At 42.4% G+C, this 17,426-nt stretch overlaps 9 non-coding genes across 9 annotated transcripts; all 9 read left to right on the top strand.

Annotated features, from left to right (window-relative positions):
* Positions 1-1,609: 1,609 nt before the first annotated feature.
* LOC126120108 (small nucleolar RNA U3) lies at positions 1,610-1,816 on the top strand. Its single transcript, XR_007526035.1, has one exon. It is a non-coding gene; the product is annotated as a small nucleolar RNA U3 (small nucleolar RNA).
* Positions 1,817-2,763: 947 nt separating this feature from the next.
* LOC126120015 (U5 spliceosomal RNA) lies at positions 2,764-2,882 on the top strand. Its single transcript, XR_007525950.1, has one exon. It is a non-coding gene; the product is annotated as a U5 spliceosomal RNA (small nuclear RNA).
* Positions 2,883-5,313: 2,431 nt separating this feature from the next.
* Positions 5,314-5,520, top strand: LOC126120096 (small nucleolar RNA U3). The gene has a single exon (XR_007526024.1). It is a non-coding gene; the product is annotated as a small nucleolar RNA U3 (small nucleolar RNA).
* A 947-nt stretch (positions 5,521-6,467) lies between these two features.
* Positions 6,468-6,586, top strand: LOC126120014 (U5 spliceosomal RNA). The gene has a single exon (XR_007525949.1). It is a non-coding gene; the product is annotated as a U5 spliceosomal RNA (small nuclear RNA).
* Positions 6,587-9,021: 2,435 nt separating this feature from the next.
* LOC126120084 (small nucleolar RNA U3) lies at positions 9,022-9,228 on the top strand. The gene has a single exon (XR_007526013.1). It is a non-coding gene; the product is annotated as a small nucleolar RNA U3 (small nucleolar RNA).
* Positions 9,229-10,175: 947 nt separating this feature from the next.
* LOC126120013 (U5 spliceosomal RNA) lies at positions 10,176-10,294 on the top strand. The gene has a single exon (XR_007525948.1). It is a non-coding gene; the product is annotated as a U5 spliceosomal RNA (small nuclear RNA).
* Positions 10,295-12,726: 2,432 nt separating this feature from the next.
* On the top strand, positions 12,727-12,933 carry LOC126120003 (small nucleolar RNA U3). Its single transcript, XR_007525939.1, has one exon. It is a non-coding gene; the product is annotated as a small nucleolar RNA U3 (small nucleolar RNA).
* Positions 12,934-13,877: 944 nt separating this feature from the next.
* LOC126120079 (U5 spliceosomal RNA) lies at positions 13,878-13,994 on the top strand. Its single transcript, XR_007526008.1, has one exon. It is a non-coding gene; the product is annotated as a U5 spliceosomal RNA (small nuclear RNA).
* A 2,435-nt stretch (positions 13,995-16,429) lies between these two features.
* Positions 16,430-16,638, top strand: LOC126120010 (small nucleolar RNA U3). Its single transcript, XR_007525946.1, has one exon. It is a non-coding gene; the product is annotated as a small nucleolar RNA U3 (small nucleolar RNA).
* The last annotated feature ends 788 nt before the right edge of the window (positions 16,639-17,426 follow it).

The following is a 17,426-nucleotide window of genomic DNA, read 5'->3' as shown; positions in this document are numbered from 1 at the left end:
TCAGTAAATCAGTGGAAGGTGGTGCAGATAATGGTATAAATGTTCAGTGCCTCCTGTGAGTTGTTGATGCTGCTTGTCTTTTAAGTAAAATTGATAGGGGCTCTTGATTGACCCAGCCATAGACAGAGCTGGTGCATACTTGGCTTGAGAAGACTTTGGCCAGTAAATGATGAAATACCAACACATTGCTCACAACAAAGCTCCTTTCCCTGCATTCTAGTTTCCCTCGGGTATAGAGTGACATGATATTGGCAGATAATCACTTTGATCAGGCTGTTTGTTTTTTTTTAATGCTCTTTTACCAGAATCCATTCATAGTGATAACTGTGTTCTCTGGTGGAACACGATGAGAACATTGTGTGAAGTGCACAGAAGTAGCTATTTGAGTGTGTGTGAAAATGTGAGGTAACCACTGTTACTCCTAAATTTCTGTGGAATTAAGTTTTCTGTGTGTGTCTGAAAATCCAAGTGGTTCAAGTTGGTAGTTTATTTGTTGCAAGCGAAAAAAGCTTTTTAGTAAACTGAGGCACTAGCATTAGTTTCCTGTTCACTGTGACAAGGAAGCTAGTATAAAAAGTAGTTTGATGTTTTGTTTGCAAAGAAGTGCTCATGGGATGTAAGCACTGCTTGAGATTATTCTGAGATGATTTTTTGAGGGGGGGGGGGGGGAGATTGCTAAACATCTAGCATTTTAGTAAGGAGCTTGTCGGAGTAGTCGTAAAATTGTTATTTTATGAGAAATTTCTTTATTCATAGCACATGGCCATCATAGTTGAAGCATAAAGATTGGCATGGTATGCGTAGGTCTGTAAAATGTCCTGACAGTGATGTTCACAGAGACTTGTTGTATACTTTGATTCTTCATCTGTTTAACAGTAGACATAAGAAATGTATTAGTGGAGCAAGTAGCTGTGAAATTACTGGCGTATGATTGATAGTATGGACGTGGCGCTGAGTGTAAGTGTTTGTTTAGCTGTGGGTGTTTTCATAATTGCCATGTGAGGAAAAGCAATACTCGTGATAGGCGAAAAGAGATACAGAGAGAAACACATTTATTGCGAGTATTATATATCAGCAGCTCTTGGGCGGGTATCAAGCTAGACGCAAAGTGAAACGAAAGAGGAAGTATGCATGAAAGTGGCGATATATCGACAAGAGTTTGCACTGTTAGGGTGAGGTGAATAAACTAGTGCGGTGCGAAAATTTTCGAAGAGAGAGGCGGCTTTAAAGAAAGCACAAGAGTCGTATGAACGCCGTCTTGTGTGTTTGTCTTTCAGTGGCTATTTGGCATGTCTGCTTGCGCCATAGGATGCTACTGTATGTGCCCCAGGCCCCCATCTAGCGGCCGGAGGTGCAAGCGGTGTTTACATACAGTCTCGCGTGAGGCAATGGTCTCTCATTTCGGAAGACAAGAAGCACTGGTAGCGCACAAAATAGCTGAGTGAGATCATGGCGGCCAAGTAAGAGTAGAAGTAGGTTCTTTGCAGAATGTCCGAGCTTAAGAAATTCTTCGATAAGTAAATCGCGAAATGTGAAGAGTGTGTCGTATTCTCGTAGGGCGTGTTGACGGTCTCGTGGCATAAGTAGCGAGCGGTGATAGCTTGCTAGCAAGATCATACTTCACAGGATCATTTCTGTAGTATGTCTTCAACTCTCTCTAGTTCAAAGCTGGAGTAGACGTAACCACGATGATGAGTGGTAGCACTGTCCCTGAGCGTGAGGCTTGCGATCGAGATTCATCGCATCTTGGTTGTAATCGATGATCGTTCACCACATTCTGAGGGATGTGGGAAGGGAATAGCGCTTTCCGAGTGGTGGTTTTATTATATAGAATAGAAGCAAGCATAAGTCATACTTTTGGTATCGGGACCCGCGTCGTTGCAGCAATGTCGCTACAGGTTGTGGAAGGACTTTGATTGCGACATGTCATGAAAGCCTTGTGGGAGTTTCTCGAGTGGCACGGGGACGAGCCATTTGATTTGGCCTGCTCCAAGTGCTAGGCTTGGATGACAACGACGTACTTTTGAGTTACAAGAATGAGTGAGCAACACAAGAAGAGTGCAATTGATGACCATAAACGGCTGACACACAACACAGTCTTGATAATCAGCACTAATGCATGATGTACGGAACATTTAGGAGGAGCGCGTTTGGCTAGCAAACATGAATTGAGTGATTTGCAAGGCACTGTTATCTGCAAGAAGGAATGCATGGAATTCGCAAATGAATAAGACTGGTTCAAATACTATCGACAGAAATTTTATTTCTGTTGTCAACTAGTATTAATTAGTTGTGTGGGAGCAGGGGGATATTTCCCTTGCACCATACATCTACATACAGGTTGCGTCTGATGTGGCCTAGTTTTGCGTTCAAAGAACTATCTAGTTGCCTGTTTTTTCAGTGAACGAGTGTGGTGGGGAGGAGAGAGATTAGTGTTAGATGCAGAGCAGTGCGGGCAGTTAGTTGTGTGTCTGACGGTGGGTCGCCGAGAGGAATTAGGCGTGCTGCCATCTGTCGGCAGGTGAGGTAATGAAGCAGCTTGAATGGTGACAGAAATGATGAAAATAGTTATCTAAAGAGTAATATCGACGACATTTGGCAGACACGTATTTCAGCGCTGACAGTTAGTTTGGGGTGTGTGCTTGCATGGCACTGGAAGTCTGTTGACGGTAGAGAAGTAGACAAGACGGAAAGAATTTTCCGCGTTCTCGCGGAGAAGCAATAGAGAAGCAGCCATAAGTATTGAAGTGAGGGCTTTGATCGGCACTCTGGTTTCCCTTCAAAACGAATAAATCTTTCGCCTTTTACTAAAGATTTCCGTGGAGGGGAACATTAAATGAGTCTATAAGGTATTTTTCGTAGTGCTCGGCTATTGCTGAGCCATAATCACAAGTAAAACGTAATGTAATTAGCAAGAGGTAGGTTGTGTTGTGAGAATGAAGGGCGTGGAGTAGCGGATCACGTTGGATCAGGTAGATGCTTTTTTAATTTGAAAATGCAATTGGCCGTTTCGTAGTATAATGAAACAAGTACATTTGCCCTGAAATGGCTTGCAGTGTGTTAGGCGATTGTGTAAAGAGAGAGAGAGAGAGCGCTATTTATTGTCCTGGAAACTCTTGGTGAACCCTTTCCGCATCTCAGTTCTAGATGATTTGAGGGTGTTTACTTGCACTGCAGTTGCACAACAGCATATAAGCCGATATTTGGAAGTGAATGATGAATTGAGAGGCTTTGTAATAAATACTAGTATGTGATTAGTAGATTGTGTTTTGAAACCCAAAATTATTTTTACCGCACAAGTTTGTGATTTGTAGGTATGATGTGAGTGAGATTTGGGCTGTAGATGGTGGTTAGTTGGGCAGGATGAGCATTTCAATTGTTTTCAATAGAGTGGATATTAGTGGCACTGGCTTGTTGCCATAATGTGGCATTGGTTCTTTGTTCATAACAGTGTACTCAGTTTTGTAGAAGATTTAGGTGAGAAAGAGACAGTTGTTGAATATGACATAGATAGCTAGAGATGAATTGAGTAGCAATTTCCTGGTAGTTGTAGTTTGGGTATGATGTGTCTCAGTGAGAGATAAATCTTGAAATGGAAGGGTTGTTCCTAGCTACAGTCTTGGAAACTATGTATCTGCTGTTGACTCCAATGTTTTCAAGATTACTTGTGTACAAAATTGGCCAGACTTTGCAGTTTCTTCTTCAGTAAATCAGTGGAAGGTGGTGCAGATAATGGTATAAATGTTCAGTGCCTCCTGTGAGTTGTTGATGCTGCTTGTCTTTTAAGTAAAATTGATAGGGGCTCTTGATTGACCCAGCCATAGACAGAGCTGGTGCATACTTGGCTTGAGAAGACTTTGGCCAGTAAATGATGAAATACCAACACATTGCTCACAACAAAGCTCCTTTCCCTGCATTCTAGTTTCCCTCGGGTATAGAGTGACATGATATTGGCAGATAATCACTTTGATCAGGCTGTTTTTTTTTTTTTTTTAATGCTCTTTTACCAGAATCCATTCATAGTGATAACTGTGTTCTCTGGTGGAACACGATGAGAACATTGTGTGAAGTGCACAGAAGTAGCTATTTGAGTGTGTGTGAAAATGTGAGGTAACCACTGTTACTCCTAAATTTCTGTGGAATTAAGTTTTCTGTGTGTGTCTGAAAATCCAAGTGGTTCAAGTTGGTAGTTTATTTGTTGCAAGCGAAAAAAGCTTTTTAGTAAACTGAGGCACTAGCATTAGTTTCCTGTTCACTGTGACAAGGAAGCTAGTATAAAAAGTAGTTTGTGGTTTTGTTTGCAAAGAAGTGCTCATGGGATGTAAGCACTGCTTGAGATTATTCTGAGATGATTTTTTGAGGGGGGGGGGGGGAGATTGCTAAACATCTAGCATTTTAGTAAGGAGCTTGTCGGAGTAGTCGTGAAATTGTTATTTTATGAGAAATTTCTTTATTCATAGCACATGGCCATCATAGTTGAAGCATAAAGATTGGCATGGTATGCGTAGGTCTGTAAAATGTCCTGACAGTGATGTTCACAGAGACTTGTTGTATACTTTGATTCTTCATCTGTTTAACAGTAGACATAAGAAATGTATTAGTGGAGCAAGTAGCTGTGAAATTACTGGCGTATGATTGATAGTATGGACGTGGCGCTGAGTGTAAGTGTTTGTTTAGCTGTGGGTGTTTTCATAATTGCCATGTGAGGAAAAGCAATACTCGTGATAGGCGAAAAGAGATACAGAGAGAAACACATTTATTGCGAGTATTATATATCAGCAGCTCTTGGGCGGGTATCAAGCTAGACGCAAAGTGAAACGAAAGAGGAAGTATGCATGAAAGTGGCGATATATCGACAAGAGTTTGCACTGTTAGGGTGAGGTGAATAAACTAGTGCGGTGCGAAAATTTTCGAAGAGAGAGGCGGCTTTAAAGAAAGCACAAGGGTCGTATGAACGCCGTCTTGTGTGTTTGTCTTTCAGTGGCTATTTGGCATGTCTGCTTGCGCCATAGGATGCTACTGTATGTGCCCCAGGCCCCCATCTAGCGGCCGGAGGTGCAAGCGGTGTTTACATACAGTCTCGCGTGAGGCAATGGTCTCTCATTTCGGAAGACAAGAAGCACTGGTAGCGCACAAAATAGCTGAGTGAGATCATGGCGGCCAAGTAAGAGTAGAAGTAGGTTCTTTGCAGAATGTCCGAGCTTAAGAAATTCTTCGATAAGTAAATCGCGAAATGTGAAGAGTGTGTCGTATTCTCGTAGGGCGTGTTGACGGTCTCGTGGCATAAGTAGCGAGCGGTGATAGCTTGCTAGCAAGATCATACTTCACAGGATCATTTCTGTAGTATGTCTTCAACTCTCTCTAGTTCAAAGCTGGAGTAGACGTAACCACGATGATGAGTGGTAGCACTGTCCCTGAGCGTGAGGCTTGCGATCGAGATTCATCGCATCTTGGTTGTAATCGATGATCGTTCACCACATTCTGAGGGATGTGGGAAGGGAATAGCGCTTTCCGAGTGGTGGTTTTATTATATAGAATAGAAGCAAGCATAAGTCATACTTTTGGTATCGGGACCCGCGTCGTTGCAGCAATGTCGCTACAGGTTGTGGAAGGACTTTGATTGCGACATGTCATGAAAGCCTTGTGGGAGTTTCTCGAGTGGCACGGGGACGAGCCATTTGATTTGGCCTGCTCCAAGTGCTAGGCTTGGATGACAACGACGTACTTTTGAGTTACAAGAATGAGTGAGCAACACAAGAAGAGTGCAATTGATGACCATAAACGGCTGACACACAACACAGTCTTGATAATCAGCACTAATGCATGATGTACGGAACATTTAGGAGGAGCGCGTTTGGCTAGCAAACATGAATTGAGTGATTTGCAAGGCACTGTTATCTGCAAGAAGGAATGCATGGAATTCGCAAATGAATAAGACTGGTTCAAATACTATCGACAGAAATTTTATTTCTGTTGTCAACTAGTATTAATTAGTTGTGTGGGAGCAGGGGGATATTTCCCTTGCACCATACATCTACATACAGGTTGCGTCTGATGTGGCCTAGTTTTGCGTTCAAAGAACTATCTAGTTGCCTGTTTTTTCAGTGAACGAGTGTGGTGGGGAGGAGAGAGATTAGTGTTAGATGCAGAGCAGTGCGGGCAGTTAGTTGTGTGTCTGACGGTGGGTCGCCGAGAGGAATTAGGCGTGCTGCCATCTGTCGGCAGGTGAGGTAATGAAGCAGCTTGAATGGTGACAGAAATGATGAAAATAGTTATCTAAAGAGTAATATCGACGACATTTGGCAGACACGTATTTCAGCGCTGACAGTTAGTTTGGGGTGTGTGCTTGCATGGCACTGGAAGTCTGTTGACGGTAGAGAAGTAGACAAGACGGAAAGAATTTTCCGCGTTCTCGCGGAGAAGCAATAGAGAAGCAGCCATAAGTATTGAAGTGAGGGCTTTGATCGGCACTCTGGTTTCCCTTCAAAACGAATAAATCTTTCGCCTTTTACTAAAGATTTCCGTGGAGGGGAACATTAAATGAGTCTATAAGGTATTTTTCGTAGTGCTCGGCTATTGCTGAGCCATAATCACAAGTAAAACGTAATGTAATTAGCAAGAGGTAGGTTGTGTTGTGAGAATGAAGGGCGTGGAGTAGCGGATCACGTTGGATCAGGTAGATGCTTTTTTTTAATTTGAAAATGCAATTGGCCGTTTCGTAGTATAATGAAACAAGTACATTTGCCCTGAAATGGCTTGCAGTGTGTTAGGCGATTGTGTAAAGAGAGAGAGAGAGAGAGAGCGCTATTTATTGTCCTGGAAACTCTTGGTGAACCCTTTCCGCATCTCAGTTCTAGATGATTTGAGGGTGTTTACTTGCACTGCAGTTGCACAACAGCATATAAGCCGATATTTGGAAGTGAATGATGAATTGAGAGGCTTTGTAATAAATACTAGTATGTGATTAGTAGATTGTGTTTTGAAACCCAAAATTATTTTTACCGCACAAGTTTGTGATTTGTAGGTATGATGTGAGTGAGATTTGGGCTGTAGATGGTGGTTAGTTGGGCAGGATGAGCATTTCAATTGTTTTCAATAGAGTGGATATTAGTGGCACTGGCTTGTTGCCATAATGTGGCATTGGTTCTTTGTTCATAACAGTGTACTCAGTTTTGTAGAAGATTTAGGTGAGAAAGAGACAGTTGTTGAATATGACATAGATAGCTAGAGATGAATTGAGTAGCAATTTCCTGGTAGTTGTAGTTTGGGTATGATGTGTCTCAGTGAGAGATAAATCTTGAAATGGAAGGGTTGTTCCTAGCTACAGTCTTGGAAACTATGTATCTGCTGTTGACTCCAATGTTTTCAAGATTACTTGTGTACAAAATTGGCCAGACTTTGCAGTTTCTTCTTCAGTAAATCAGTGGAAGGTGGTGCAGATAATGGTATAAATGTTCAGTGCCTCCTGTGAGTTGTTGATGCTGCTTGTCTTTTAAGTAAAATTGATAGGGGCTCTTGATTGACCCAGCCATAGACAGAGCTGGTGCATACTTGGCTTGAGAAGACTTTGGCCAGTAAATGATGAAATACCAACACATTGCTCACAACAAAGCTCCTTTCCCTGCATTCTAGTTTCCCTCGGGTATAGAGTGACATGATATTGGCAGATAATCACTTTGATCAGGCTGTTTGTTTTTTTTTTAATGCTCTTTTACCAGAATCCATTCATAGTGATAACTGTGTTCTCTGGTGGAACACGATGAGAACATTGTGTGAAGTGCACAGAAGTAGCTATTTGAGTGTGTGTGAAAATGTGAGGTAACCACTGTTACTCCTAAATTTCTGTGGAATTAAGTTTTCTGTGTGTGTCTGAAAATCCAAGTGGTTCAAGTTGGTAGTTTATTTGTTGCAAGCGAAAAAAGCTTTTTAGTAAACTGAGGCACTAGCATTAGTTTCCTGTTCACTGTGACAAGGAAGCTAGTATAAAAAGTAGTTTGTGGTTTTGTTTGCAAAGAAGTGCTCATGGGATGTAAGCACTGCTTGAGATTATTCTGAGATGATTTTTTGAGGGGGGGGGGGGGAGATTGCTAAACATCTAGCATTTTAGTAAGGAGCTTGTCGGAGTAGTCGTAAAATTGTTATTTTATGAGAAATTTCTTTATTCATAGCACATGGCCATCATAGTTGAAGCATAAAGATTGGCATGGTATGCGTAGGTCTGTAAAATGTCCTGACAGTGATGTTCACAGAGACTTGTTGTATACTTTGATTCTTCATCTGTTTAACAGTAGACATAAGAAATGTATTAGTGGAGCAAGTAGCTGTGAAATTACTGGCGTATGATTGATAGTATGGACGTGGCGCTGAGTGTAAGTGTTTGTTTAGCTGTGGGTGTTTTCATAATTGCCATGTGAGGAAAAGCAATACTCGTGATAGGCGAAAAGAGATACAGAGAGAAACACATTTATTGCGAGTATTATATATCAGCAGCTCTTGGGCGGGTATCAAGCTAGACGCAAAGTGAAACGAAAGAGGAAGTATGCATGAAAGTGGCGATATATCGACAAGAGTTTGCACTGTTAGGGTGAGGTGAATAAACTAGTGCGGTGCGAAAATTTTCGAAGAGAGAGGCGGCTTTAAAGAAAGCACAAGAGTCGTATGAACGCCGTCTTGTGTGTTTGTCTTTCAGTGGCTATTTGGCATGTCTGCTTGCGCCATAGGATGCTACTGTATGTGCCCCAGGCCCCCATCTAGCGGCCGGAGGTGCAAGCGGTGTTTACATACAGTCTCGCGTGAGGCAATGGTCTCTCATTTCGGAAGACAAGAAGCACTGGTAGCGCACAAAATAGCTGAGTGAGATCATGGCGGCCAAGTAAGAGTAGAAGTAGGTTCTTTGCAGAATGTCCGAGCTTAAGAAATTCTTCGATAAGTAAATCGCGAAATGTGAAGAGTGTGTCGTATTCTCGTAGGGCGTGTTGACGGTCTCGTGGCATAAGTAGCGAGCGGTGATAGCTTGCTAGCAAGATCATACTTCACAGGATCATTTCTGTAGTATGTCTTCAACTCTCTCTAGTTCAAAGCTGGAGTAGACGTAACCACGATGATGAGTGGTAGCACTGTCCCTGAGCGTGAGGCTTGCGATCGAGATTCATCGCATCTTGGTTGTAATCGATGATCGTTCACCACATTCTGAGGGATGTGGGAAGGGAATAGCGCTTTCCGAGTGGTGGTTTTATTATATAGAATAGAAGCAAGCATAAGTCATACTTTTGGTATCGGGACCCGCGTCGTTGCAGCAATGTCGCTACAGGTTGTGGAAGGACTTTGATTGCGACATGTCATGAAAGCCTTGTGGGAGTTTCTCGAGTGGCACGGGGACGAGCCATTTGATTTGGCCTGCTCCAAGTGCTAGGCTTGGATGACAACGACGTACTTTTGAGTTACAAGAATGAGTGAGCAACACAAGAAGAGTGCAATTGATGACCATAAACGGCTGACACACAACACAGTCTTGATAATCAGCACTAATGCATGATGTACGGAACATTTAGGAGGAGCGCGTTTGGCTAGCAAACATGAATTGAGTGATTTGCAAGGCACTGTTATCTGCAAGAAGGAATGCATGGAATTCGCAAATGAATAAGACTGGTTCAAATACTATCGACAGAAATTTTATTTCTGTTGTCAACTAGTATTAATTAGTTGTGTGGGAGCAGGGGGATATTTCCCTTGCACCATACATCTACATACAGGTTGCGTCTGATGTGGCCTAGTTTTGCGTTCAAAGAACTATCTAGTTGCCTGTTTTTTCAGTGAACGAGTGTGGTGGGGAGGAGAGAGATTAGTGTTAGATGCAGAGCAGTGCGGGCAGTTAGTTGTGTGTCTGACGGTGGGTCGCCGAGAGGAATTAGGCGTGCTGCCATCTGTCGGCAGGTGAGGTAATGAAGCAGCTTGAATGGTGACAGAAATGATGAAAATAGTTATCTAAAGAGTAATATCGACGACATTTGGCAGACACGTATTTCAGCGCTGACAGTTAGTTTGGGGTGTGTGCTTGCATGGCACTGGAAGTCTGTTGACGGTAGAGAAGTAGACAAGACGGAAAGAATTTTCCGCGTTCTCGCGGAGAAGCAATAGAGAAGCAGCCATAAGTATTGAAGTGAGGGCTTTGATCGGCACTCTGGTTTCCCTTCAAAACGAATAAATCTTTCGCCTTTTACTAAAGATTTCCGTGGAGGGGAACATTAAATGAGTCTATAAGGTATTTTTCGTAGTGCTCGGCTATTGCTGAGCCATAATCACAAGTAAAACGTAATGTAATTAGCAAGAGGTAGGTTGTGTTGTGAGAATGAAGGGCGTGGAGTAGCGGATCACGTTGGATCAGGTAGATGCTTTTTTAATTTGAAAATGCAATTGGCCGTTTCGTAGTATAATGAAACAAGTACATTTGCCCTGAAATGGCTTGCAGTGTGTTAGGCGATTGTGTAAAGAGAGAGAGAGAGAGCGCTATTTATTGTCCTGGAAACTCTTGGTGAACCCTTTCCACATCTCAGTTCTAGATGATTTGAGGGTGTTTACTTGCACTGCAGTTGCACAACAGCATATAAGCCGATATTTGGAAGTGAATGATGAATTGAGAGGCTTTGTAATAAATACTAGTATGTGATTAGTAGATTGTGTTTTGAAACCCAAAATTATTTTTACCGCACAAGTTTGTGATTTGTAGGTATGATGTGAGTGAGATTTGGGCTGTAGATGGTGGTTAGTTGGGCAGGATGAGCATTTCAATTGTTTTCAATAGAGTGGATATTAGTGGCACTGGCTTGTTGCCATAATGTGGCATTGGTTCTTTGTTCATAACAGTGTACTCAGTTTTGTAGAAGATTTAGGTGAGAAAGAGACAGTTGTTGAATATGACATAGATAGCTAGAGATGAATTGAGTAGCAATTTCCTGGTAGTTGTAGTTTGGGTATGATGTGTCTCAGTGAGAGATAAATCTTGAAATGGAAGGGTTGTTCCTAGCTACAGTCTTGGAAACTATGTATCTGCTGTTGACTCCAATGTTTTCAAGATTACTTGTGTACAAAATTGGCCAGACTTTGCAGTTTCTTCTTCAGTAAATCAGTGGAAGGTGGTGCAGATAATGGTATAAATGTTCAGTGCCTCCTGTGAGTTGTTGATGCTGCTTGTCTTTTAAGTAAAATTGATAGGGGCTCTTGATTGACCCAGCCATAGACAGAGCTGGTGCATACTTGGCTTGAGAAGACTTTGGCCAGTAAATGATGAAATACCAACACATTGCTCACAACAAAGCTCCTTTCCCTGCATTCTAGTTTCCCTCGGGTATAGAGTGACATGATATTGGCAGATAATCACTTTGATCAGGCTGTTTTTTTTTTTTTTTAATGCTCTTTTACCAGAATCCATTCATAGTGATAACTGTGTTCTCTGGTGGAACACGATGAGAACATTGTGTGAAGTGCACAGAAGTAGCTATTTGAGTGTGTGTGAAAATGTGAGGTAACCACTGTTACTCCTAAATTTCTGTGGAATTAAGTTTTCTGTGTGTGTCTGAAAATCCAAGTGGTTCAAGTTGGTAGTTTATTTGTTGCAAGCGAAAAAAGCTTTTTAGTAAACTGAGGCACTAGCATTAGTTTCCTGTTCACTGTGACAAGGAAGCTAGTATAAAAAGTAGTTTGTGGTTTTGTTTGCAAAGAAGTGCTCATGGGATGTAAGCACTGCTTGAGATTATTCTGAGATGATTTTTTGAGGGGGGGGGGGGGGGAGATTGCTAAACATCTAGCATTTTAGTAAGGAGCTTGTCGGAGTAGTCGTAAAATTGTTATTTTATGAGAAATTTCTTTATTCATAGCACATGGCCATCATAGTTGAAGCATAAAGATTGGCATGGTATGCGTAGGTCTGTAAAATGTCCTGACAGTGATGTTCACAGAGACTTGTTGTATACTTTGATTCTTCATCTGTTTAACAGTAGACATAAGAAATGTATTAGTGGAGCAAGTAGCTGTGAAATTACTGGCGTATGATTGATAGTATGGACGTGGCGCTGAGTGTAAGTGTTTGTTTAGCTGTGGGTGTTTTCATAATTGCCATGTGAGGAAAAGCAATACTCGTGATAGGCGAAAAGAGATACAGAGAGAAACACATTTATTGCGAGTATTATATATCAGCAGCTCTTGGGCGGGTATCAAGCTAGACGCAAAGTGAAACGAAAGAGGAAGTATGCATGAAAGTGGCGATATATCGACAAGAGTTTGCACTGTTAGGGTGAGGTGAATAAACTAGTGCGGTGCGAAAATTTTCGAAGAGAGAGGCGGCTTTAAAGAAAGCACAAGAGTCGTATGAACGCCGTCTTGTGTGTTTGTCTTTCAGTGGCTATTTGGCATGTCTGCTTGCGCCATAGGATGCTACTGTATGTGCCCCAGGCCCCCATCTAGCGGCCGGAGGTGCAAGCGGTGTTTACATACAGTCTCGCGTGAGGCAATGGTCTCTCATTTCGGAAGACAAGAAGCACTGGTAGCGCACAAAATAGCTGAGTGAGATCATGGCGGCCAAGTAAGAGTAGAAGTAGGTTCTTTGCAGAATGTCCGAGCTTAAGAAATTCTTCGATAAGTAAATCGCGAAATGTGAAGAGTGTGTCGTATTCTCGTAGGGCGTGTTGACGGTCTCGTGGCATAAGTAGCGAGCGGTGATAGCTTGCTAGCAAGATCATACTTCACAGGATCATTTCTGTAGTATGTCTTCAACTCTCTCTAGTTCAAAGCTGGAGTAGACGTAACCACGATGATGAGTGGTAGCACTGTCCCTGAGCGTGAGGCTTGCGATCGAGATTCATCGCATCTTGGTTGTAATCGATGATCGTTCACCACATTCTGAGGGATGTGGGAAGGGAATAGCGCTTTCCGAGTGGTGGTTTTATTATATAGAATAGAAGCAAGCATAAGTCATACTTTTGGTATCGGGACCCGCGTCGTTGCAGCAATGTCGCTACAGGTTGTGGAAGGACTTTGATTGCGACATGTCATGAAAGCCTTGTGGGAGTTTCTCGAGTGGCACGGGGACGAGCCATTTGATTTGGCCTGCTCCAAGTGCTAGGCTTGGATGACAACGACGTACTTTTGAGTTACACAGAATGAGTGAGCAACACAAGAAGAGTGCAATTGATGACCATAACGGCTGACACACAACACAGTCTTGATAATCAGCACTAATGCATGATGTACGGAACATTTAGGAGGAGCGCGTTTGGCTAGCAAACATGAATTGAGTGATTTGCAAGGCACTGTTATCTGCAAGAAGGAATGCATGGAATTCGCAAATGAATAAGACTGGTTCAAATACTATCGACAGAAATTTTATTTCTGTTGTCAACTAGTATTAATTAGTTGTGTGGGAGCAGGGGGATATTTCCCTTGCACCATACATCTACATACAGGTTGCGTCTGATGTGGCCTAGTTTTGCGTTCAAAGAACTATCTAGTTGCCTGTTTTTTCAGTGAACGAGTGTGGTGGGGAGGAGAGAGATTAGTGTTAGATGCAGAGCAGTGCGGGCAGTTAGTTGTGTGTCTGACGTGGGTCGCCGAGAGGAATTAGGCGTGCTGCCATCTGTCGGCAGGTGAGGTAATGAAGCAGCTTGAATGGTGACAGAAATGATGAAAATAGTTATCTAAGAGTAATATCGACGACATTTGGCAGACACGTATTTCAGCGCTGACAGTTAGTTTGGGGTGTGTGCTTGCATGGCACTGGAAGTCTGTTGACGGTAGAGAAGTAGACAAGACGGAAAGAATTTCCGCGTTCTCGCGGAGAAGCAATAGAGAAGCAGCCATAAGTATTGAAGTGAGGGCTTTGATCGGCACTCTGTTTCCCTTCAAAACGAATAAATCTTTCGCCTTTTACTAAGATTTCCGTGGAGGGGAACATTAAATGAGTCTATAAGGTATTTTTCGTATTGCTCGGCTATTGCTGAGCCATAATCACAAGTAAAACGTAATGTAATTAGCAGAGGTAGGTTGTGTTGTGAGAATGAAGGGCGTGGAGTAGCGGATCACGTTGGATCAGGTAGATGCTTTTTAATTTGAAAATGCAATTGGCCGTTTCGTAGTATAATGAAACAAGTACATTTGCCCTGAAATGCTTGCAGTGTGTTAGGACGATTGTGTAAAGAGAGAGAGAGAGAGAGAGCGCGCTATTTATTGTCCTGGAAACTCTTGGTGAACCTTTTCGCATCTCAGTTCTAGATGATTTGAGGGTGTTTACTTGCACTGCAGTTGCACAACAGCATATAAGCCGATATTTGGAAGTGAATGATGAATTGAGAGGCTTTGTAATAAATACTAGTATGTGATTAGTAGATTGTGTTTTGAACCCAAAATTATTTTTACCGCACAAGTTTGTGATTTGTAGGTATGATGTGAGTGAGATTTGGGCTGTAGATGGTGGTTAGTTGGGCAGGATGAGCATTTCAATTGTTTTCAATAGAGTGGATATTAGTGGCAAACTGGCTTGTTGCATAATGTGGCATTGGTTCTTTGTTCATAACAGTGTACTCAGTTTTGTAGAAGATTTAGGTGAGAAAGAGGACAGTTGTTGAATATGACATAGATAGCTAGAGATGAATTGAGTAGCAATTTCCTGGTAGTTGTAGTTTGGGTATGATGTGTCTCAGTGAGAGATAAATCTTGAAATGGAAGGGTTGTTCCTAGCTACAGTCTTGGAAACTATGTATCCTGCTGTTGACTCCAATGTTTTCAAGATTACTTGTGTACAAAATTGGCCAGACTTTGCAGTTTCTTCTTCAGTAAATCAGTGGAGGTGGTGCAGATAATGGTATAAATGTTCAGTGCCTCCTGTGAGTTGTTGATGCTGCTTGTCTTTTAAGTAAAATTGATAGGGGCTCTTGGATTGACCCAGCCATAGACAGAGCTGGTGCATACTTGGCTTGAGAAGACTTTGGCCAGTAAATGATGAAATACCAACACATTGCTCACAACAAAGCTCCTTTCCCTGCATTCTAGTTTCCCCTCGGTATAGAGTGACATGATATTGCAGATAATCACTTTGATCAGGCTGTTTGTTTTTTTTTTAATGCTCTTTTACCAGAATCCATTCATAGTGATAACTGTGTTCTCTGGTGGAACACGATGAGAACATTGTGTGAAGTGCACAGAAGTAGCTATTTGAGTGTGTGTGAAAATGTGAGGTAACCACTGTTACTCCTAAGTTTCTGTGGAATTAAGTTTTCTGTGTGTGTCTGAAAATCCAAGTGGTTCAAGTTGGTAGTTTATTTGTTGCAAGCGAAAAAAGCTTTTTAGTAAACTGAGGCACTAGCATTAGTTTCCTGTTCACTGTGACAAGGAAGCTAGTATAAAAAGTAGTTTGTGGTTTTGTTTGCAAAGAAGTGCTCATGGGATGTAAGCACTGCTTGAGATTATTCTGAGATGATTTTTTGAGGGGGCGGGGGGGGGAGATTGCTAAACATCTAGCATTTTAGTAAGGAGCTTGTCGGAGTAGTCGTAAAATTGTTATTTTATGAGAAATTTCTTTATTCATAGCACATGGCCATCATAGTTGAAGCATAAAGATTGGCATGGTATGCGTAGGTCTGTAAAATGTCCATGACAGTGATGTTCACAGAGACTTGTTGTATACTTTGATTCTTCATCTGTTTAACAGTAGACATAAGAAATGTATTAGTGGAGCAAGTAGCTGTGAAATTACTGGCGTATGATTGATAGTATGGACGTGGCGCTGAGTGTAAGTGTTTGTTTAGCTGTGGGTGTTTTCATAATTGCCATGTGAGGAAAAGCAATACTCGTGATAGGCGAAAAGAGATACAGAGAGAAACACATTTATTGCGAGTATTATATATCAGCAGCTCTTGGCGGGTATCAAGCTAGACGCAAAGTGAAACGAAAGAGGAAGTATGCATGAAAGTGGCGATATATCGACAAGAGTTTGCACTGTTAGGGTGAGGGTGAAATAAAAGTGCGGTGCGAAAATTTTCGAAGAGAGAGGCGGCGTTAAGAAAGCACAAGAGTCGTATGAACGCCGTCTTGTGTGTTTGTCTTTCAGTGGCTATTTGGCATGTCTGCTTGCGCCATAGGATGCTACTGTATGTGCCCCAGGCCCCCATCTAGCGGCCGGAGGTGCAAGCGGTGTTTACATACAGTCTCGCGTGAGGCAATGGGTCTCTCATTTCGGAAGACAAGAAGCACTGGTAGCGCACAAAATAGCTGAGTGAGATCATGGCGGCCAAGTAAGAGTAGAAGTAGGTTCTTTGCAGAATGTCCGAGCTTAAGAAATTCTTCGATAAGTAAATCGCGAAATGTGAAGAGTGTGTCGTATTCTCGTAGGGCGTGTTGACGGTCTCGTGGCATAAGTAGCGAGCGGTGATAGCTTGCTAGCAAGATCATACTTCACAGGATCATTTCTGTAGTATGTCTTCAACTCTCTCTAGTTCAAAGCTGGAGTAGACGTAACCACGATGATGAGTGGTAGCACTGTCCCTGAGCGGTGAGGCTTGCGATCGAGATTCATCGCATCTTGGTTGTAATCGATGATCGTTCACCACATTCTGAGGGATGTGGGGAAGGGAATAGCGCTTTCCGAGTGGTGGTTTTATTATATAGAATAGAAGCAAGCATAAGTCATACTTTTGGTATCGGGACCCGCGTCGTTGCAGCAATGTCGCTACAGGTTGTGGAAGGACTTTGATTGCGACATGTCATGAAAGCCTTGTGGGAGTTTCTCGAGTGGCACGGGGACGAGCCATTTGATTTGGCCTGCTCCAAGTGCTAGGCTTGGATGACAACGACGTACTTTTGAGTTACAAGAATGAGTGAGCAACACAAGAAGAGTGCAATTGATGACCATAAACGGCTGACACACAACACAGTCTTGATAATCAGCACTAATGCATGATGTACGGAACATTTAGGAGGAGCGCGTTTGGCTAGCAAACATGATTGAGTGATTTGCAAGAAGGAATGCATGGAATTCGCAAATGAATAAGACTGGTTCAAATACTATCGACAGAAATTTTATTTCTGTTGTCAACTAGTATTAATTAGTTGTGTGGGAGCAGGGGGATATTTCCCTTGCACCATACATCTACATACAGGTTGCGTCTGATGTGCGCTAGTTTGCGTTCAAAGAACTATCTAGTTGCCTGTTTTTTCAGTGAACGAGTGTGGTGGGAGGAGAGAGATTAGTGTTAGATGCAGAGCAGTGCGGGCAGTTAGTTGTGTGTCTGACGGTGGGTCGCCGAGAGGAATTAGGCGTGCTGCCATCTGTCGGCAGGTGAGGTAATGAAGCAGCTTGAATGGTGACAGAAATGATGAAAATAGTTATCTAAAGAGTAATATCGACGACATTTGGCAGACACGTATTTCAGCGCTGACAG

This window comes from Schistocerca cancellata, unplaced genomic scaffold (assembly GCF_023864275.1).
Source record: "Schistocerca cancellata isolate TAMUIC-IGC-003103 unplaced genomic scaffold, iqSchCanc2.1 HiC_scaffold_405, whole genome shotgun sequence".
NCBI classification, from domain to species: Eukaryota; Metazoa; Arthropoda; class Insecta; order Orthoptera; family Acrididae; genus Schistocerca; species Schistocerca cancellata.
This window is presented reverse-complemented; position numbering and strand designations above follow the sequence as displayed.